This window comes from Tursiops truncatus, chromosome 8 (assembly GCF_011762595.2).
Source record: "Tursiops truncatus isolate mTurTru1 chromosome 8, mTurTru1.mat.Y, whole genome shotgun sequence".
Taxonomy (NCBI): Eukaryota; Metazoa; Chordata; class Mammalia; order Artiodactyla; family Delphinidae; genus Tursiops; species Tursiops truncatus.
The window spans coordinates 92,783,406-92,806,583 of record NC_047041.1 but is presented as its reverse complement, the minus strand read 5'-3'; the positions used below and the strand labels follow the sequence as shown (position 1 = coordinate 92,806,583).

The 23,178-nt window shown below is 51.6% G+C and overlaps 1 protein-coding gene across 1 annotated transcript in view; it reads left to right on the top strand.

Annotated features, from left to right (window-relative positions):
- ALX4 (ALX homeobox 4) overlaps window positions 1–23,178 on the top strand; it is a 44,033-nt gene that overhangs the window by 7,031 nt on the left and 13,824 nt on the right. The gene's annotated exons all lie outside the window — the stretch shown is intronic.

The following is a 23,178-nucleotide window of genomic DNA, read 5'->3' as shown; positions in this document are numbered from 1 at the left end:
TCTAGATTCCATCCAAGCTGGGGCTTCACTATGGAGAGGGGAGAGGGGCGGGTGTCTTTTTGCTCACGAGTGACCAGGCTCAAGTCGGGGGCTCAGGGGTTCCTGGCCCCTCCACTACTCCTGTCCCCTGTCTGCACCCATCTCCCCTATCTTGGCATTTACTGATCACCTACCATGTGCCAGACCTCCTAGAACACACCCAGCGAGCGGCTCCCTGCTATCCTATATACCTTCTGTCCTTCCAGGTATATACATTTGGGCATAGGAAATGTTTCCTGGCCGGAAGGATGAATGAAGAATTGGTGTCTCATTTGGAGTGTTGCCGGAGTGTGGTTAAGTGCCCCTGTGAGCATTTCCCAGTACCTTGGCTGGTGTGGGTGGAGGCCTGGGGGTTTGTGTGAGCGCATGTCCATCATGAATGCGGAGCGGTGTGCCCCGCCCATACTCATCGGTCCGGTCCTGCTCCCAGGGTGATGCAGGGGACCGTGCATACTAATTTGTGTGCGCTCCCATATGGAAGGCATGCGTTCCCCAGAGTTTCCGAGGGTGCAGCCAGTGTAGGTGAGCCGTGTGCGGGCGAGGGTGAGCTCCTGTGCAAATCCTGGACACCCCTCCCCCCTACGCCCGCCCTGGGGACCGCGCGTGTTGTAGGCTCTGCCACCAGAGTCTCGGGCCAGGAGGCGGTGACGAAGAGCCTGTGTGTCATGGCCCGTGGCCTTCTCTGTCGCTGGTCGTGGCTTCTCAGGGAGGCTGACTCACCGAGTGGCAGGCAGAGTCCCCCTGTGGCCAGCTGGGGCTGGGGCGAGCCCAAGCGTCTTCCTGGGGCCCTCACCCAGCCCACCCACACTGCAGCGGGGCCTCCTCCTACCTCCAGCTCTTGAATGTGCCCGCGGTCCTGTGGGGCTGGCTGTGGAAGAGTCCGCACCATCTTTATGCACACTGCAGATCTCATTTAACAGATGAGCAAACTGAGGCCTAAAGAGAAGTGGATCCCCACAGACCAGTGGGAAGGGGGGAACCACTGCTGGGGGCAGGGGAAGAAGGAGTTGGGGAGTATCCGCCCCCCCCGGCCCCGCCCACTGTCTCCCTTCGCTGTAACCCATCCAGTAAGCCGCAGTCTGTGCATCAAACAGGGTAGATGTTTGCAGTCTCCTCCTCCTTCAGAAATAAGGTGGGCTCCACCATGAGCTCCTGGGGTTGCTGGGGCGACAGAAGAGCACCCGGTGGGATTGCAGGAACTCATCCCGAATGTGACCCAGTGGGGCAAGGACTTCTGCTCTCTGCTGGGCTCCCTAAACCAGGTTTTCTTTCCTAAGTGCATGGAAACCATGCAGTGAGAGCCCAAGGGGGGTTAGCTGAGGCCACATGACCGACTTCCTCCTCTGAGGTTGACCATGTGCCAGGCTGCGGACATCGGTTGGGTCTAGAAGCCTGGTACTCAGCCCTCCAACGTGATGGGTCATGGTGTCAGGGTGGGTGCCCCACCCGGTCCCAAATGCCCTGTTTCACAGGGAAGGGGACTGAAATGCCTAATTCCAGTTGCTCACCAGACTTTGCCTGTCCCTGTGCCAGGCCTCACAGGGGATTCTGTGAAGCCCTGGACGCAGCCCCTGCCTACAGGCCCAAAAGTTCTGCCTTCAGAAGACAGACTAGTGACTTGGCTCTTTGCAGTTCACAGGGGCGGTGCTGGGAAGGGGAAGCCCAGATTCAGGCTGGGCAGAGAGGGGCAGCTTGGCTCACCCCACTCCCCCTGGTGGGCGGAACCTCGCCTAGGAAGGTGAGGGCTCAGAGAGGTTGAGGGAAGTTGGGAGTTGCCACAGACCAGCTGGATCTCCTCTGCTGGCTGAAAAGCTGGCAACTTCTTCTCTCTTTTCTCCTTTTCCCCCTCCATGCCTTCTCTGTAGGTCAAGAGATCTGGGTTCAAGTATTGGCTGTTCCCTGGAAATGGCCCTGTGCCTTTGGAACGGTCCCCTTATCTCCCGTTCCACTCAGTTTCTTCATTTGCAAAAGGGGATCTGTTTGGGCCTGCCCTGCCTACGTGGGAAGGGAGTGTGAGGATGCAGAGAGGTAGTGTGCCTGCAGGTATATCCTGCAAGGTCATGTTCTCCACCTGGGAGGACTAAGGGCCCCACCCCCTTAGTCATCTTGCGCATACTAAGGTATTTTGAATGGGGGGGCGCAGTGTTCCAATCAGGTTTCAGAACTTCGGTGCCTCCAAGATTTGTGGGCCTCCCTGATATCCAGGGGTCTCCCTGGCCTTGTCTGCAGCCCCACCACTCAGCCACATGGGTTGACGTCTGGCTCACACCCCAGCACTGAGCTGGGTTGGCTCCGCGGCCCCCCTTCAAGGAGGGAGCTCATCTAAGGGCAGAGTAGACAGGGATGCCCACGGTTCTATGCACAGATCTCCTTTCAGGGCCTCGCTCTCCCATCTGAAACCCCCTGCCTGGAGCTAGTTGATTTCTGAGGCCCTGGGGTTCTGCGCTCTTCCAGGCCTCATTGTACCAAGAGGTTCCTCGGTCCAGCCTGCCAAACAGGAAGAGTCTGGCGGTCTTGCCTGACGCCCTGCCTCAGGACAGGGACAGCGAGGAAGTGAGGCTGATGGGGTGTGAGGCAAAAGGAGGTTAGAGTTGGCAAGTAAGGCCTCTGCTGCTGAGGACCCCGTGTGACAGCTCATGTTTCCTGAGCACTTCTGCCTGTGCCAGTGCGCTTCCTGGGTGTGATTTCACGGAATCCCCAACTCAGCCCTGAGAGAGAGACCCTATTATCATCCCTATTTCAGGGATGAAAGCAGACTCATAGAAGATGAGTAACTTGCCCAAGGTGGGACAGCTCGGAGGCGCAAAGGTAAGTACTTGACGCCCAAGGGCTCTGAGAACCCAGACGGCATCCTTTTGTGGGATGACCCTAATTAGATTTGAGGTCACTCTCATCCTATCCCAGATGATATGGGATTGAAAGACTGGGTTTTACAAATATGGCCCCCAAAGAGTTTCTCTCATCTTCCCATCTGCGGATGCAGTGGCAGATGGGAGGTCAAGGATGGGCTTGGTGCGTGGCAGGTTGGAGTCTAGACCTGACCTTTGCCCTTGGGCCTAGCTTCTTCCCTGTTCAAGTGTCCTGCTGCGCTGCGGTGAGAACACGGGGCCAGGCACTGCGACGGGAGCTCATAACTGTTTTGAGGGATTACTCCTTGAGTTCCCCGAGGCCCCAGGAACGTGCCAGAACCTCTGGTCAGGGCAGGGTGGAGCTAAGGACCCTGTTTGGGAGCAAACAATGGGGAAATACCTTCCTCCTGGGGAGGATGAGAGACTGCCGTGAGGCTTCTGTCTGTTTTGTTTCAAACTTTTCCCAGAGCCTGGAGAAGGGCTTGCTCTACAAGGCAGGGGCTCAATGAACATTTGGGAGGGAAGGAAGGAAGGGAGGGAGGAGGGAGGGAGGGAGGGAGGGAGGAATCAGGATGTGAAATGCTAGGAACTCTAAAAATCTTTCTATCTTCTCTTCCTTCCTCCTCCTTTTGAATCTGAGCCTGGATGAGAACCCAACTTGTAGTTCTCTTGTACCCTGGTGGAAAATAATTTATTTCCCTCAGGGATCCCTCTGGGGAGTGGGAGTAGGGAAGTGTTGGGTCGCCCTGTTTTGCACAGGGCTGGAGTCCTCTCAGCCTCTGGCAGTTAGAGGAGCACCTTTTCCCCCCACTGTTCTCCTTCGCTGTCACCTCCAAGGCCGCAGCTAGGGTCTTGCTGCTTCCACCAGGCCAGCTCTAGTCAAATAGGCGTCCCTCTGCCCGCCTCCCCTCGCCACACGCACTCCTCTCAGGTCTCCCCCCTTCCCTGCAGTGAGTTCTGGGCTCCTGGTTCTTCCTGCCGTCTGCCTAGCGGGGCGGCCCCAGGGCGGAAGATGTTCCTCCCTGGGTACCCCATCCACTCAGCCCCGCCCCACCCCAGGATTCTGAGATTCCACACCCTCAAGGGATGCAGCACTGTGTTCCGGCCAGGATGCTGTCCTGAGCTTACAGCCCAGGTGAGAAGAAACATTTAGACCTGAGCCTGGGGTGGAGTCAGCACTCAGCAGGTGGTGGCCACCACTATGCAGTGAGCCAGGCACTCTGGGAGGCGGATCAGAGAGGTGGAGGAGACTCTGATGGAGTCTGATGGAGTTCCTCCTGCCTCTTTAGAGAGGGTATTGGGCATAAACAAAGCTGTGAGAGGTGTCCTGCCAAAGGCTCCCCCTCCCATCCAACAGTTCCTGCCGGCTTGTGCCCCTGTGTCATCAGGCATGGAGCACTTGGCAGTGAATGAGTTGATTCCCACCCATGGGAATGTGAAGACATGGGAGTCCTCAGGAAAAGTGCGAATGGACTGAAACTTAGTGAGTACGGGCATTTGAGATGGGCCTTGGAGGTTGAATAGGAGCTCACCAACTGAATGAGCTGGGAACGGCACTCTAGACTCAGCAGATAGCACTTGGGTCAGGGAAGTACATGGAGTGTTTGGGAAAGAGCAGGTGTGTGGCTTGCTGGGGGCATGATGGACACAGGCAAGAATCTGCCTGAGGAATGACAGCGGCAAAACCGAGAGGGCCATTTACTTTCTGGTGAGGTATTCAGACTTCAGGGAGCCCCTGGAGGCCTCTGAGCAGTGCAGTGAGAGGCTGAGACCCCAAGCTTAGTGTAGCCTCTTTTAAAATTCAAATCTTTATTTTAATTGGGGATAATTTTTATTGTGGTAAAATATACATAACATAAAATTTACCACTTCGAGGATTTTAAACGAACAATTCACTGGCATCGAGTACATTCGTAGTGTTGTGTAACCATCACCACTATTCCCAGAACCTTTTCATCATCCCAGGTGGGCCCATTAAGCAATAACTCCCCATCTCCCTCTCTTCCCAGCCCCTGGAAACCTCTGTTCTACTTTCTGTCTCTGAATTTTCCTACTCCAGGCACCTCATAGAAATTGAATTATACAATATTTGTCCTTTTGTGTTTGGACACTTGTATATCTTTTTTTTTTTTTTTTTTTTTTTTGCGGTACACGGGCCTCTCACTGCTGTGGCCTCTCCCGTTGCAGAGCACAGGCTCCTGACGCGCAGGCCCAGCGGCCATGGCTCACGGGCCCAGCCGCTCCGCGACATGTGGGATCTTCCCGGACCGGGGCACGAACCCACGTCCCCTGCATCGGCAGGCGGACTCTCAACCACTGCACCACCAGGGAAGCCCCCATCTGTATGTCTTATTGGCCATTTGTCTTTCTTCTTTGGAGAAATGTCTATTCATGTGCCCATTTTTGAATTGAGTTGTTTGGCTTTCGTTGTTGAGTTGTAGGAGTTCTATGTGTATTCTGGGTAGCAATCCTTTATCAGATATGTGATTTGCAAATATTTTCTCCATTCTTGTCTTTTCACTTTCTAGATGGTGTCCTTTGGATGCACAAAAGTTTTTAATTTTGATGAAATCCAATTTATCCATTTTTTCTTTTGTTGCCTGTGCTTTCATTGTCGTATCCAAGAAATCATCGTTAACTCCAATGCCAGGAAGAATTTCCCTTATGTTTTCTTCTAAGAGGTTTATAGTTTTAGCTCTTAAGTTTAGGTCTTTGATCCACGTTAAGTTAATTTTTGTAGATGGTATAAGATAAGGGTCAAACTTTATTCTTTTTCATGTGGATATCTAGTTTTCCTAGTATCATTTGTTGAAAAGACTGTCCTTTCCCCATTGAATGGTCTTGGCAACTTTGTGGAAAATCAATTGACCATATGTTTGCGAGTTTACTTCTAGGCTTTCTATTCTGTACAATTGGTCTGTCCCCGGCATGGCCTTCTGAGATGAAGGTCCAGAGTTGCAGAATATGGGGAACCGCATTAAGTCATCCTGTTCAGTCCCTCGCCTCCAGGCCAGAGCCTGACGAGCCAAAGAGATTCAGCTCCGGGACACACTTGTTTTCCAGGAAGCAGAGCTGGTGAGAAGGGGTGGTGGGCAGAGCTAGTGGTGAGGGTGCCAGAGCCACGACCTCGGCCTCTGAGTAGGCCCCTTGCTGTTTGGGAGCCCCCATGTCCTCCAGCTGACCCTCCTGTGAGGACATGGCCTTGGGGGAAATTCTCCTGTGCTCTCAGGGTCCGTACACCGCCTCCTGAGAGGACCAAATCTAAGACTACTCGTTTTGGTAAGGTGATCCCAGAGCGCTTTCCCATGGAGCTGGGAAGAGCTCTAGGAGGGAGGTCCCCTGTGCACGCCCCCCGGCTCTGTACTGTTGGCCCTGTGAATATCTTGAAGATTTTCTATTTGATTCTCCTAAGAGGCATTTGCTGCCCCCTGTCCTCTGCCCTCCATCCCAAGTGCTGTCCAGTGAGTGGCTCAGCCAGGGACTAGATAGTATTCTACACCCCTGGTAGGTGACCAAAGGCGAGGGGGGCTCTGCCCCCCACTGTCACTGCCGGTGGAGCAGTGGGAGCCCCAAAGGGGGCTCTTGTGAGGCCGGTGCTTCCTGCCTTGGAATCCCCCAGCCCAGTTGAATAAACAGAGGCCTAGACTCCAAGCCAGGTGCCCAAAGGCAAGTAACAGGCACAGTGTCTAATGTTCTTGGAATCTTGTAGAAACTGGGTTCATCCTACAATTCAGCTGCACAGGCTGCCTGAAGCTTCCGATGCCTTGGATTCGGTGAGGCCAGTGTAGCCAGGACCTGGGAACAGATTTCAGCCTGTCTAGCTGCGTGACCTTAGGCAAATTAGTTGACCTCTTTGCCTCAATTTCCTTATCTGTAGAGTGGGTATATGAATAATATTGTGAGGATTAAGTAAGATGATATAGGTAAAGAGCTTAAAACAGTTCCTGGAACAGAGTAAGTACTCAATAAATAGTAGCTGTTATTTTTGATAGGATTTTGCTGGAACTTCGAGTAGGTGAAGCCGGAAACTTTGACAAAGGGTTATGGTTGACTTGAAAGCATAAAATTGGAAAATGAGCAATTTATTACTGAGTCCACACTGTGTGGTTGACAAAATGTTTTAAAATACGGATGAGTGATGAAAGGTGTGTAGGCCGACTGTCTGCCTAGCATGGGGTCAGGAGGGATCAAGGACGGGAGAAGGGTACCCCCGGGCCCCTCAGACCCTTCAGGCCACATCTCCCCAGGCTGCCGGGGAGTTTAGGCTCCCCTTCCCTAAACTCACGGTAACTGACTGCTCGTGGACCAGCCTCCTTGTTCGCTCAGCATCAGCTCTGCACCAGGGATCAGGGGCCGCCTTGGAGAAACACTGCCTGAGCCGAGGCAGGTGGACAGCCAGGGCCGGGCTTTACCTAATAAACTGCACAGGACTCAGCCCCTCAGAGGAGATGACACGAAGCCATTTTTGTGCTACACAAAGTACATTCTCACTGTTTCATGGGATGATTCATTTCCCTGAGAAGTACTAACAGAGTACTGAAAAGAGATGTACTCATCACATATCCACTGCGGTTTTCTTGGTAGAAGGTACACACCGTACACTTTAAAGCAGAGACGTATTTGACATTTTGTTCAGTCCAGATGAGCAGAAGGCAATGAAAGAATCATTCTTCACCAACATGTTTGTTGCAAATATTGGACTATTGAACATTGTTTATACTTATGACACGTGATGGGCAAAACACTTGGACCCCACCTGCTCCACATCCCAGCCATTTAGATGGAAACTAACAGCTTAGGTATAATTTTGTTCTAGAGATTTTGAATTTTTAACCATTTTATAATTTTAAAGATGGAATTTTGTTAAGCTAAGATTGAATAATCTTATCCAGCCTCATCAACCTCAGAAAACTTTAACTAGCAGCCTCACAATTAATTCAGCCATTATTTTCCCTTCTTGTCCAAGGAGAGAAACATCTTCTTGCTTTTTTGGCTTTTAAGTGATTCTTTAGGTTATGAACGCAGCATGAACACATCTGGAGGAAGAAAACCCTTGATTTTGGTGGGGAAAAAAAAATTCTCTCTAGGCCGACGTGGTCATTCTGCAGGCTGAGACATTTAGTTGCTTAACGAGATTCATCTAATTCAGAGGGTATTTGTTGGGTGCCAGATGTGGGGACCAGAGCTTGATAAGATGTTTTCGCTGTCCATGATGAAGATACTGTCTAAGGGTGGAGGCTGCCATGCACCCACACTTGCAATGCTTTGTGAAAAGTAATCTAATTATTAGGGGCCAATAGGGGAGTTCCGAGGAGGGCATGGCAGGAAATCCCCAAAGAGGAAGTGATAATAGACTCGGGCCTGGAAAGGTGACCTGGGGTTCGCTGGGCAGAAGGGACCCCAACATAGTCCCGAATCACCGAAGTTGGTTTCTAAATGACAGCAGCAGTGGTGGTAGCATCGGTTACCTTTCTGGAACGGTCCGTCTCTCCACTCCCCACCCCCAGAGAGCTTTCGGGTGGTATGATGGTTAGAGGGCAGCAGATGCTCCCACAGAGAGAATTCTTCCGGAGCCGTTAAATATTGGGGTACCTCCATAGGAAAGTGGTCCAGATGCTCCCAGAGTGTAAGTGGGAGTGGGCTTTCTATAAGGAGCTCACGACTGCTCTGACCTTCGTCAACTGGTTTGTAAGCCACACTGTCTTCAATGCAGTGATTACAATTATAATTCTCGGGCTTCCCTGGTGGCGCAGTGGTTGAGAGTCCACCTGCTGATGCAGGGGACGTGGTTTCGTGCCCCGGTCCGGGAAGATCCCACATGCCGTGGAGCAGCTGGGCCCGTGAGCCATGGCCGCTGAGCCTGCGCGTCCGGAGCCTGTGCTCCGCAACGGGAGAGGCCACAACAGTGAGAGGCCCGCGTACCGCAAAAAAAAAAAAAAAAAAAAAAAATTACAATTCTCATTTCGTGGCTATAGCTTCAAGTTGCAACCTAACAGGTTAAAAAGTATTTATGGAAGGGCCTTTCTTTAACATCAACTAGCAGTTTTAAATATGTATGTAACAAATGATAAACAAAATTGTGTCAAATATTTCACCCCATTTATCGTCTTTGTTATATGTATGTAAAATGGGCCCTGATTGGAAGGGGACTGGGTGGGGGCTACTTGGGACAGGGGTTTGTGGCATGTTCTGGGCAGCTGGAGCTGGGGAAACTTGAGCTTAAAAGAGTACACCTGGGGCGGGGGGCGGGGAAGGATGAGACACTGCAGCCTGAGTGACTGACTTTGCTTTGCTCTTGCAGCTGCCCTGGCCTACCTTGCCTCCAAATAATAAGGGTATTAAGCTATCGAGGGGGATTCCCGTTGATAGAGAGTGTGCTGTGTATCAGGCAGAGATGTGCATTCTTGCACTTGACTTCATTGAGACCTCACAAACACGCTGGGATGTGGGTATCATCCACCTCACTTTACAGATGAGAAAACCGAGGCACAAAGAGGCCAAGTCACTTTGCCAAAGCATGAGTGGCTTGGAAGCCTCCTTAACAATCTCCTTTAGAAATTTCCCCGTTTCTTTAATGGGGAAAACTGACACTTCCTTATCATGCATAAAGAGCTAGCTACTCAGCTTTAACACACCCCTCCAAGGAGATCGCTGCCTTGAAGCCGCTCCTATACAGAGATCTGGAGTGGTCCTGGAAATACTGCTTCCCCCGCCAGGCTGGCCTAGATGCCTCTGCTCTGTCCACCTCCCCGCACCATAATCACTGCCTCCCTCATGAAGGGGGACTTTTGGAAGGAAGGGGCCATGCTTTATTAGACTTCCTATTTCCATCACCTGGAACTTTGCCCAGCACATAGCTGGCGCTCCAGAAATGTTGCTGAATGAATGAATGCAGCAAATAAGTGGCAGAATCAGGAGTCCAACCCAAGTCTGTCCTGCTCCAAAGACTTCTCATTCATTTCACCTAGAGCAGGATTTAAGCTTCTCCATCTCGCCTCCCTTGGATCCAATGGCACTATTTCAGTGTGTCTCCATGGGGATGGTTGGGAATGCACGTTTTCTCCCTGCTCTGAGGGATTAGGTGGGAGATATTTAGGGACATACCCAAAGCCACTTGGTTAGGTGAAGGTAGAGAGGGACAAGGGGCAGACAGACCACCAAGCTGATTTGAAACCGGCAGACACAGCCCTTCCACTGACAGGCCTTGTGGTCGGTCGCTCGGGGTCTCCGTATCCTGCCTGGAAGGTGAGTAGTGGCCCAGGGTGACCCCTGAGCTCTGGGACTTCTTGTTAGGGTTAAGGGAGAGTGTGGAGGCTCCTTCTGCTTCCGTGGCAGTGGACCCAGCCTGGGCCAGCGCCCCTGCCCCTGCGGGGTGCTAGGATCTCTTCCAGCCTCGTGAGGCAGGGCTTGGGGATGAGACCTAGGCTGGACCAGGAAGGAAGGAGCCGGGGAACCTCAGTCTCCATGAGGATAGCAGCTCCCAGGGCCGGTTGGAGTCCCTGACTGAGGTCGCGACCCTGCTCACCCCAGTAAGTATCAGGAGGTGATGTTCAAGTGTTCGATCATACATGGGGCTTCTCATGGTCACCTGAAGGTTCTGTTTAGATTAGTCCTCTGTGATGGAAACATCTCCAGTGGCTCAGTTGTGTCTCCCAATGACAAGACTAAGTCTGCCTGCAATCCCTTCAAGATTGCCTGTCTACGGAAGAGAGACAACACATCGTTGTGTGAGAGGCCATAGACAGGACACTGGGCCTGGAGCTGGACCAGCTGGGTTCAAATCCCAGCTCTGCCCCTCCTAGCTATGTGACCTTGAGCAAGTTAAGCTTCTCTGGACCTCAGTTTCCTCATCAGTAAAATGGGGGTAAAAACACAGACCTCCTAGAGATCTGGGGAGGATCAAATAAGATAGTGGATGGGTCAGTACTACTCAAACGCGAGTGGTTATGTGATTGTCCTTATTAGTGGCACCAGCCCTGTGGGGAGGCCCCTCAGGCTTCTCACTTAGTAATTTAGGACCAGCTCAGTAGGGACTTGGGATGTCCTGTTTTGCCGTAAAATGTAGCGTGCCTTGCCAGGACCTCTGTAGTTTCCAATACGCAGTTCAAGGTCACGCTCTTGCTGAGGCCTCCCTGACCTTTTCAACAAGAACTGACTGCTCCTTCCTGTGGACACGCTGCGCCCAGGATGCAGGGCTCTTGCAATGGCAAGAGGGGCCCATAACACTTGACCACACTGTTACACGTCTGTCCCTTCCATGAGGCCATGACTAAGGGGAAGCTCTGGGGAGGTTATCGGTGAATGAACAAACAAGTAAACCAAGGAAGGAGCACAATGAATAGATGCAAACCAAGTCACATCATCAGGGAAAAGACAAAAAAAAAGAAATTTGGGGCATAAGGGGGCGGACGGAGGGGACCTCGGGGGCTAAAGGCAGTGAAGGCCCTGAGGGACACAGGCTAGTGGGCTTTCTTTTCTTTTTTTCCAATTTTTTTTATTGTAGTAACATACAAGTAATAATAAAATTTACCATCTTAACCATTTTTTTTTTGCGGGGGGGTAGGTGGGCCTCTCACTGTTGTGGCCTCTCCCGTTGCGGAGCACAGGCTCCGGACGCGCAGGCTCAGTGGCCATGGCTCACGGGCCCGGCCGCTCTGCGGCATGTGGGATCTTCCCAGACTGGGGCACGAACCTGTGTCCCCTGCATCAGCAGGCGGACTCCCAACCACTGCGCCACCAGGGAAGCCCCATCTTAACCATTTTTAGGTGTACAGTCCAGTGGTATGAAATACATTCATAATGTTGGGCAACTGTCACCACCATCCATCCTCTTTTCATCTTGTAAAACTGAAACTCTGTCCCCATTAAACACTAACTCCACACCCCCGGGCTCCAGCCCCTGGCAACCATCGTTCTACTTCCTGTTTCTATAAACTTGACTACTCGAGGGACTCATATAAGTGCTATCATACAGTATTTGCCTTTTTGTGACTGGCTTGTGTCGCTCAACATAGGGTCTTCAGGGCTCATCTGTGTTGTAGCAGGTGTCAGAATTTCCTTCCTTTTTGAGGCTGAATAATACTCCACCGTGTGGCTGGACCAGTTTGCTTCTCCATTCATCTGCCGATGGACACTTAGGTCACTTCCATGGTCCAGCTATTGTCAGTGGGCTTTCTTTTTAAGCCCTTCTCTTTGGATACAAGGAAACCTCGCTCACTTAGACTAATTGTAGGAGGACTGAAATTATAATAGGCTCAAACAATAAAAGGTACTTTTATTACTTTTAAGGTCCGAGAGTAATTTGACCTCAGCTAACAAAATACTGCTTCCTTCGGGCCTTGGAAGAGCATTTAGAAGAACCACGTGCTTTAAGGGGGTCGCCAGTTACTTACGTGGATGGAAATGTGGGTTTCCATAGGGCTGGGGAAGCAAGGTTTGTTCCTAGAGTTGGCTTCTGCCTTGTGATTTTGATTCCAATGTGCAAGCTCATTTGCAGAGGCCGTGGACAGTGCTGGTGACGGGGAGGAGGGGAGGTTGCTAACTAAACCCCGGTCTGGGTCCTGTTCAAATTATGACAAATGCCGGCTTCAGAACTGGGATTCCTGGATAAAGTGGTTTCTTCCCGTTTGTCTGCATACTTCTTCTTTTTAAAAGCTTTTTGTTTTGACATATTTTCAGACATCAGAAAAGTTAAATGTAGAATACAAAGAATTCCCAGATCCCCCTGACACCGATTCCCCAAATCTTAACGTTTTACTATATTTGTGTTATCACTCTCAATCTCTCTTGTATATATGTATGTATCAATATACATACCTATACACAGGTACGTATTCTTTCTTTCTGAACCGTTTAAGAGTAAGTTGCAGACATATGCCTCTTTACCTCGAAATACTTTGGTATTTAGCGGAGCACAAATGCGAATTGAGACCCGGTGTCCGAAAGAAAACAAGAAAGAATTAGCTGGGTGTAAGCTGGGGGATGGAGGGGACCCTGAAAACAAGGTCCCAGGAAAAGGCATGGGTCCACATTTGAGGTCCCAGATGGTCGATGAAGTTCTATCAGGACAGTTTCATCAGGGCCAGCACTGAAGGTTGGATGTGATGGGGCAGATGTAGGGGCGTCAGAGAGGAGCCATTCTCCTGTGACTCCCACTTTTTCCCTTCCTCCCTGACCCTGTCTTCTGGCTGTCCCGTCCCAGCCCCACACAGGGTATCCACTCCAGGAGGGCCCAGAGGAACTGCCGCAGGCTCAGGGCTCGGACCTCAGCTCTGCCTCTCACCAGCTGTGTATTCTTAGACGAGTCCTTTCCTCCCTCTGGCCTCAGTCTCTGGGGCTGTCAAATGGGCATATTTCACATGGTTGTTGTGAAGAGCAGCAGTGGTGGCATGACAGGTGCGCTAGCACTGGGTAGAGCATGAAGCATCCCAGTGCTAATTCCTTTTCCTTCCTTGGTTCTGGGAGGCGCCCTCCATCCTCTGGACCACAGGAAACCTCCCCACCTCAGTGTGTGGGAAGAACCAAGAGAGCTGTGTGAGAGTGGAGTGATGGAGGAGGGGGCTGCAGCCCCCGCCTCTGCTGACGCCTCCCTGGGCAAGAGCCCACAGAAGAGCTGGCAACAGATCCGCCAGCTGCATGGACAGCCACCTGGGCAAACCTGGGTGTGGGCAGCATTTGCATGGCTCCCTTGTAAGTAGCTAGAAGACCGAGGATTCCCCAGAGTCTCCACGAAGGGAGGTGACTCTGGGGACTCAGGAGCTCAGGTCAGGCCTGGCACCCAGTGGTGGTGACATTCAATGGATTCCTTCTCTCTGAGCCTCAGTTTGCCCATCTGTAAAACGAGGGTGCTGAAGAAATTCTGAATTCAAGAATGTGGAAACCCTCAGAACCAGAGGAGGAAAGAGCTCTTTGGGGAAGGGCAGGGACCCACCTCATCCACCCCTGTGTCCCTTGTAGGGCTGAGACAGCGGCAGACACATAGTAGGACTGAATAACTGCTTGTTTGGCCAACCCTCCCAGGGAGGGCCTGTGCCTTTAACCAAACTGGGAGAAACTTCATCTGAAGCCGGGACCCTGGGGCATCACCTCTGGCCCCGAGGAACTTAATTGGGACTGCAGTGCCTCCTGGTGGCCAGTGTGAGCCACTGCAGCCTTGATCATGCTGGATTGGGGGTGCTGCCTAAAGCCTTTATGCAGGGACCCGGGAACCTGCCCTGTGGGTGCGCATGGCGTCCCAGGGCCCCGCGACTCCTCCTCAGTCTTGGCTTCCTGTAGGGGCTGCGGCTTCTCCATAACCCCTTCTCTCCTCTCGCTGGCAGGAAATCCGGCAATACTTGTTGACATGAGGAAGCAGAGAAACTAAAAGGTTTGCCCAGGCCCCTCGCAGCAGCGGGGCCACCTTTGGCCCTTCATGCCCTGCCCCGTGGCTGGTTTCTCTGAGCCCCATCATCCCGCAAGGCCCACACACAGCAGTGTGTGCTGAGGGACCGAGGCCCCCCGGCTCCGGAGTTCAGCCCCGTGGCCTTGGGTCCCTTTCCTATGGGCGCCCCAGCACCTCAGCAGGGCGTGCAGAGCTGCCCCGGCGCTACCAAAGGCAGAAGGAGCCCGGGCCCAGCTCAGGACCCAGCTGTACGTCAGGGAGGCCCTGCTCCGAACCGCTCACAGTGGAGTGGGAAGCAGGACCACACACCAGTGCTTTAGAGCAGAGAATCCAGTGTTTAAGAGGTAAGCCCAGCCCCCCGGGGTCAGGGAGGAAGAAGGGGTCGGCCTTGCACTGAACCTTGGAAGCCAGTAGAAACAATTCGGCAAAGAAGAAATACAACAAATGAAAGGTTAACTTTACTAGTAATAAAAAAATGTAAATTCAAACAAGATTTCACTTTTATCCTTCACACTGGCAAAGATTTTAAAAAACAGTATAATGACTGGTATTGGCCCTGAAACAGGTGGGCACATGGAGGAAATTGGCAGATTTCTAGAAGACACATTTATCAGAGCTCTTAAGGTGTGACTGTGCTCTAACTCGGTATTTCTAGTTCCTGGAGCTTCTTCTAAGGTAATTACCATGAAAGTATCAAGGGATTTAACTGAAAGGATATTCATCCCAGGCCTGTTATCGTTTCAAACAATCAGCGATCCACATGCCCAACAGTAAAGGATTGATGAAATAAAATAGTTTGTCCACGTGGTGAAATACTATGCAGCCACTAAAAACGATGTAGTAGAAGAATATAGAATAGGATGGAAAGACATACAGGATAGTGTTAGGTTAAAAAAAAAAAAAGACGTACCAAAAAAAAATTATGTTTCCCTTTTGTGTTTGTGTGTTACAGTTTTCTTCTTTTGGTCTGTCTTGATTTTTTTTTTTAATTTCCATATAGAACATAGATAATTCTATGTAACGAGGGGGGGAAAGCCACAAAATTTACAGAGGAAGATACGCAGGGAGAGGAGGAGTTAGCCAGATGCATGAGGGACAGAAGGGCATTCCAGTTAGAAGGAAGAGCACATATGCAGGAATGGGGTAGCCTGAAGCCGCTCGAGCAGTGTACTGGAGGCATGAGGGCAGGTCTGTGGGACCGGAAGCGAGGTGCAGAGGTGGGGTGTGGAAAGATGTAAGTCTGTGAGGAGAACCAGTGTCAGTCCCACCTGGGGAATCCTGAATGCCACAGTCAGCCTGACTTGAAGAGTTGGCAGATTTAGCAAAAAACTAACAACAAAACCAGGGCGCTCCATTTAATTTGAATTTCAAATAAATAATGAATAAGTTTTAGTATTAGTATGCCCCATCCAATATTCGGGACATACTTACACTTAAAAAATAACTGTTTCTCTGAAATTCTAATTTAACTGAGCACCCTGTATTCCATCTGACCATCCTAATGAGGGCTCTGGGCACCAGTGGAGGGCCTCTAGACAGGCTCACACTAGATGGGATGTGTGCTTTAGACACTCTCTCTGGTTGTAGTTGAGGGTGGTGAGTCTGAGGGCAGAGAAACCAATGAGATCTACACTTAAGCCAGAGCTCTGGGAATCTCCAGTATCCAAGAGGCCTCAGAGTTAAGGGGCGGCGGGGGGGGTGGCCCAGTTTGTGAGGACAGTGGCCGATCCCCACCGCGAAAGGGGCCTTTTGCTGAAGCATCCCTACCCTTCCTCCACCCGGCTCCCCCGTGGCGCTCACACCCACCTCCCACATCACACAGCCGAATCCAACACCTGCCAGAGCAGACATCACTCAGGATTCTAATCGCTGCTTCCACATAGCATTTTAAAATGATAAAAGCCATTTCTGGTCATGGTAAGACAAATAGAAAATTAAGTCAGACGAGAAAAAAAAAGGAACAAAACCCAGATACCAGTATTCTTACCTCTGGAAACCTCTAGTATTTTCTAAGGACAGGTACCCCACCCCTACCTCCCCTTTTTTTCAAAATGAGATTTACTTACTATAACACGAACATCTTTCAGTTACTAAAATGCTGTTCTTTCACATCAGTTTCACTCCTTTTTCATCAAATGTTTATTGAACCCCTTCTGCATACCAGCCACGATACTAGGCATTAAACAAAAGGGCTAAACAAAACAAGTATATGCAGATATATTCCCTGTTTTATGGAAGGGAGAGAGAGAGACAATAAATAAAGGAAAAGCAAATAGATACAAAATAATGTGTATTAAATGCCAAGAGAGAAACAGTCTGCAGAATAAAGAAAATCAGGAAGGATCTTCCAGTTATGGAAATATCGTCCTTTATTTAACCAATCTCCTATTATTGAATATTTTGGTTATTTTCAGTTTTTCCATATAATAATGCCATGATGAACTTTCTCTCTAGTTAATTCTTTGTGCCCATCCCTAATTCTGTCTTTAGTTTAAATCCCTAGAAGTGAGATTTCTGGGTGAAGACATACAAACTTTTTACTTACTTAGTTTTTCTTTACTATATTTAAACCCAATTTTTAATTTTCTGTATAGTTTACATATTTTTTAATTTTTAAAACAGCATGGTATAAAATTAAAATGTGGGGGTATTATTGTATGAATTTGAACACATTCCTGTACAGACCCACGTACTCACCATCACAACTGGGAAACGAGATAGGATAGTTCTGCACACCAGCCCTTTGTGGTCTAAACCTGCCCCCTCCCCGGCCCTTGGCAACCAGTGATCTGTTCTCCATCCTAGTACTGTTACCTTCCCCAGAATACCATGCGATAAATAAGTAGAGTCATGCACTATATACATTTTGAGACTGACTTCTTGTACAGACCATGATGCTGTCTTTGAGAGTCATCCGTGCCATTGTTCGTATCACTAGTTTGCTCCTTTTACCTCTGTAGCATCCCACTGCATGGCTGTTCCACCTGTTAAAAGACATTTGGGTTGTTTCCAGTTTGGCGTGATGAGGAGCGAAGCTGCTATATACATTTGCATACACGTTTGCAATGAAAATAAGTCTTTGTTTCTTTAGGGCAAATGCCTAGCAGTGGGATCTCTGGGTCTAGCCATACGAGTGTGTTTAATTTTACAAGACAATGCCACGGTGTTTTCCCACCAGCGATGAATGAGAGTTCCGGGTGCTTCATATCCTCACTATCACTTGGTATCATCAGATTTTTTATTCCCATTGCAATAGGTGTGTAGCCATATCTCAAGGGGGGTTTAGTTTGAATATCCCTAGTGGATAATACACTGAGGGGGTCATCATGCTGATTCCCATGTATATCTTCTTGGGTGAAACGCCCATTCAAATATTTTACCCATCTTTTTTTAGTTTTAACGTTACTGCTACCTAAGCTCCACATTTTAATCAGATTTCACTAGTTTTTCCCTAATGTCCTTTTACTGTTTCAAGACCCTGTCCTGGATACCGCATCACATTTTGTCCTCATGTCTCCTTAGCCTTCTGTGATCTGTGACAGTTTCTCGGGCTTTCCTTGTTCTGAGAGGCACATTTAGGGCTTGGGTGGGTGCATGTTGGTGACAGGAGTGCCTAAGTCACCTCGTGGGTGGCTGGCCTGAGCCCTTGAGCTTCCTCTCTACAAACTGGCAGTTCCTCCAGGGCAGGAGCACCGTCCGTCTCTACTGGGTACGCGCTGATAGGCTCCAGGCATGTTTGCTGAAACGCCGCCCCAGTTACTGCTCCCCCTTTGGTGTTATTTCTTGGGCCTGGAGCTAAAACTAGGGACGTCTAAGCTGAACTCTGGACAGAGTCCAGCGGCAGATGAGGTAGGCTGGGGTTATAATCCATGGCTCACCTTTCACCTCTGCCCCCACCCCCGCACGACTGTTTGGACAGTGGTGGGCTTAGTCAGTGCCCTTTAAATAGCATGAAAGGGCCTCACGCTGGCCTGTTTTGTTTAAGGAGGTTGCATCGGCAGTGTGCACACTGCCACAGGGCATGCGGCCGGCTCACCCGAGAACAGAGTAAGCGGCATGTCCCCCACAAAGCAGATGTTTGGAGGAAAAATAGATGTAATCAAAAGCACGGAGGATAAAATTACTCAAACCCCTTAGACCCTCTATGTGCAAGGGTACACACACACACACACGCACACACGCACGCACGCACCACCCACGTCCATACCCACCCGCGTGTATCTACAGGGTCACGTTCACACCCACACCCACACGCAACAGCACACGTCCGCAGGCACACACGTGCCACTTGTGTGCCTGCCCTTGACCACACGAGCCTGCACGCTACACAGACCTATCCGCAGGCCACTACACATGTTCCCCGCACCCACGTGCAACTACAGGCTTCTGCCCCGTGCCCGAGGGCACACACCCGTGCACGCGGAAGGGATACGCACACAGGCCTGCAGCACCCTGTCCCCAAATGGCTTCAGAAGTTCATTCTCTTTAAATCACAGCCATAAAAAAAATTCTCTTGAAATCACAGTCATGAAAAAAAAAATCACGGTCACCTTTGGAAATCTTTCAAGGCCTTTCATGTCAAAAAAAGTTAGTCTAGAGTGACACCCTAGGGTTGAACCGGGACGAGTGGCTAGAGGTTAAGGGAATGAAGAAAGGTTTCCCGTTTCTCGTTGGATTTCTTGAAATCCAACAGCCAGGGCTGTCCGGCAGCAGACCAGGTGGCTCCCAGAAGAGGCCAGGCCTCCTCCCCAGGGGAGTTCAGGCAGAGGCCCAAGGGCCTTCTGTGGTTCTGATGGAGAATATAACCTCGAACCGAAGAATGCTTCCCACTTCATCAGAAGTGGTCGATGGGAGTCTTTGCCTGGGGTTGTCTGAAGGGCCAGCGTCCCTGCCTCGGGGCAGGCAAGGATGACTCACGGGGTTCTGTGCACGTTACTTGACTCCTCTGGGTAGCCTGGGACCTATTTCCAGATCAAGACATTCTCGGGGAAGCTGCAGCTTGCAATTACGTTGTCTTGGGCCACACAGCCTGGGACAAAGCCCGCCCAGGGATCCCTTCCCACTCTGGGCGGGGTGTCAGCATAGCACCAGGCCAGAGTCCACAGGGGGTTGCCCCAGGGAGGATGGGGGGAAGCCAGCCAGGGAGGCAGGTGGCCTGGACCCAAAGGGGCTCTGTCGCTGCTCAGCTTCACGCCAGTGCCGGATGCTATTGGGCCTCAAGAAGGTGGGCCCAGCAGCGGGGCAAGCTGGGAGATCCCAGTGGCCTTTCTCTGTCCCAGTATAGCAGCGCGATGGATGCAGAGCTGGTTCCTGGCAGATGCTGGACTGGGCTTCCTGGGCATTTCAATTCCGGAGCCGCGCTCCGTGAAGCCCATCTCTGTGCTTCTCCTCCTGCCTCCCTGACCCTCTTGCTTGCTGCGTGGAGACATCCTTCATGTCTGCCTGGTCTTTCTCCTCTCCTTCCTTCTTCCCTCCCTCCTTCCGTCCTCCGTCTTTTCCTCTCTCCCTCGGTGGTCTCACCTCCCCCTTCTGTTTCAGCCTCTGATGGAGGCGTTCGTCACTACGGGCATTTTTCTCACGTATCATCGCCGCCTTTCTCCTCAGTGTTTACGGGGATGTGTTCATTCAACAAACATCTCTGCACGTACCCTATAGGTCCTGGCACGCAGTAGGTGCACAGAGGTAGCTGGACAGAGTGAGAGCTCAGTAATGTTTGTTTGTTAGAAATGGTTCGTTGATTCTTCAGTAACCTCTTCCTCCTGTCTGCTGCCTGTCCTATCCTGGGCTGAGAAAGGACGAATGGCATGAGGTCCCAGCCCACAGGGAACTGATTCTCTAGGAGGAGCTGGACATTTGGGGTTTGATTATATACTAGTCCGAAAACACAGTCAGTAATTGGATGGCGGGGTCTGTATGACTGCCCCAGTCTGCGAGGGCTTCCTGGAGGAGCTGGTGCTTGATTGGACCTTGGAGGTCAGCTGGAAAAAAAGGGACATTCCAGGCAGGTGGACAGAGGTGGGGGTGAGGGAGACCAAGGAGGTCAGTGCTTTCCTTTGTTCAGGAGTAATTCAGCCTGAGTCTCGGGCCCCGTTTTCAGTGGCCGTCTTGAGGAGGGAGTCACAGAGCGAGCTGGACCCTGACCAGCGCCAGGCCTCGGGCCACGGTACCAAGTCTCCACCCGGCCCCTCTGGATCATCTAGTTGCAGAGCGATCTGCTGGCTTTGCCCAGAGCCCAACACCATCACCCGTCCCATCCCTGGCACCCACCTGTCTCAGGCAGGCCTGTTAAACTCAGGACCTCCTGCAGAAGAGCGGTGGGAACTGTAATTATTTACTCAGGAGGATGGAAGACGAGAGGTGTGGCAGCCGTCTCCAGATGTCCGCAGGGCTGGCTTGGGAAAGGCCCCGGGACGTTTTGAACCAGGACCAATGAGCCAGACCCTACAGGAGACGGGCTGGACCTAAGGACAGATGGTCCAGCTGTCCTGGGGGCAGTGAGCTCTCTGTCACCAAAGCCTGGATGACAGCACTTTGTAGAGATGCTGTGGGGTGGCAGCAGGTGGAAACTGATGCCCTGAGCACCTGAGAGGGACTTCCTTGGCTTGTCGTTCTGACCAGTTGGGTCAGAACCTTGGGGAATTTTCCTTTGTTGTCTAAACGAGGGGCCCAACCTCAGAATTTAAAGCAAGATGATAATAATCAAGATGGAGAGTTGGAAGATTCCTTCCCTCTTCAAGGACCAGAGAAACCTCAGTTTTGCCAGAATTCCTTCATCTCTAAGCCTTTCCAGTGAGCTGACATTTGCCTGGACAGACATGGCCCCATCCTCTCCCCTCTTCTCCCCACTCCAGATCCCAAGGGGAAGGTCCCACTGGTCCCTAAGACGGGAGGGCGACTTACTCCACCGGGCCAAAGCTGTGACACCAGACAGGGCGTGCCTGCTCCCGTGTGCAGATGAGGCTCTGGGACATAAAAGGCATCCTCTGAAGTCTCAGGCAGACTTTGGGAGAGCCGGGACTGCGAACAGATCTCCCATCTCTCCGTCTGGTGGTCTTTGCACATGCCATGCTGTCTCCCCACTCCTGACCCACTCGCTCCCTCCCAGTGGGTGGCTGGAGGGGGGGAACCTGGATTCTTACTCCTCTTCTTGGAAGACTGGACATTCTGCCGCCTCCCCCCGAGCTGAGCCTGGAACCAGCCCACGCTGGGGAGCTTCTCCCAGAGGCCACATCCGCACTCTCTCCTCCTCTGGGGCTGGTCCTTCTGACCCCAGGATGCGCAGACCAAGCCTCTTGGTTATGTGAGGCCCCTGGATTCCTTCTGGAGAGGCCGCGAGACCATGGGTAGGAGTAAAGGACCAACCAAGGGCTGAGAGGCTGCACTCTGTCGCTAATGAGAGCACATTTCCCGCTCTCTCTGGCCTCAGTTTCCCCTGACTTAACATGAGGAGTTTGGTCCCTACCAACACTTGCTTTTTATAACATGGAGCTTCCCCTGCATGGCCCAGCCCCTGCTGTTGTGTGGGGTGGTCCCGATCCCAGGCTGAAGGCCAGAGGATACGGTAAGGGTCTACGGGGTCATGGGATGGGGCCTGGGGAGCAGTGCCAGGGCAGAGGGGGCAGGGGCTGCCCCCCCCCCCAAGTCTAGCCTCCAGGAAGTTGCATAACAGAGGTGTTTATTTTTGGTGAGGCTGGGTGGGATTTCTTCTCCTTAAAAAAAAAACCCAAAACATAAAACTTATTTGTCTGCCAGGAAGATAAATATCTTTGCTGAAAGCTCTTGGCCCGGCTGCCAGCTGCAGCTTGCATGATGCTGTCACCAAAGCCGTGGCGGTCTGCCTGTGTCTGGGCTTACGTGGGTGTCATATGTGATGCCTGAGGGTCAGCCCCCCACCCTGCTGGTATCGACGCTGCCAGTGGCCCTCAAGAACAGCCTCCCAAAGCTGCTTCCAGGCCCACTCTGGGCATTCACCTCCACCCCGATTTCCTCAGTGCCTTGAAGAGGGAGGTGAGAATGACAGAGAGCAAAACGTCCCTCTCAGCTTCCCCAGCAGTAAGAGAGCCCCCAGTGTACACAGAAAGCCAGGGGCGAGACTGAACCTGAAGCTTCGGCCCTAGGACCCGGACAGGGTTAAGAGACCTGGGCTAGAGGCATGGTCCTGACTTAATGCCCGCTGCTCAGATCTCTTCCTAGAAGAGGAGACCGAGGGTCAGAGTGGTTGGTGCTCACACCGACCACAAATCCTTGTCATAATCAGAGCTTGCGCATGTGAAAGGTTTTGTCAAATGCTCCCCACACATGTCTTATTAATCCTGTATGTTATTTCACTCTACAAGAGTCACAGTCAATGGAATTTGGCTCAGAGAGGTGCTCACACCCCTGTCTCCAGACACCAGTCCAGCGCCCTCCCCACAGCATGTGCACACGCTCCTGCGCTTGGGGCCTCCAGGGAGGGCCTGCCCACTTGGAGGACTTCTCCAGGGTCAGAATCTTCTGCTCACAAGTCTAGACCAGAACTGGGAGTAACTTAATGATACGGGCAGAAGGCTGCCTCGCCGGGACCACGCCGAGTGCTCTGTGTGTCAGCCTTTTTAATCCCACAACTACCCTGTGAGGAAGATCCTACAGGATTCCACATCCCCATTTTATAGAGGAGGAAACTGAGGCATAAAGAGGTTAGGTGAACTGTCCAAAGCACCCAGCTGGGACTCACACCCCTGGTGCCAGTTCCAGAGCCTGTGCTCTGACCCCTGCCCTGAGGCGAGTGTGTGCCCAGGGTGCTAACTGGGCTCTTTGGACTTGGACAGCTACTTCCCGCTCCACCCTTGACCCTTGTGGGCTGACTGGTCCTTTGCAGCTCTGAGCATCCAGGAATCAGCGGGCAGAGCCCCGTTCTGTTAGACAGCAGTG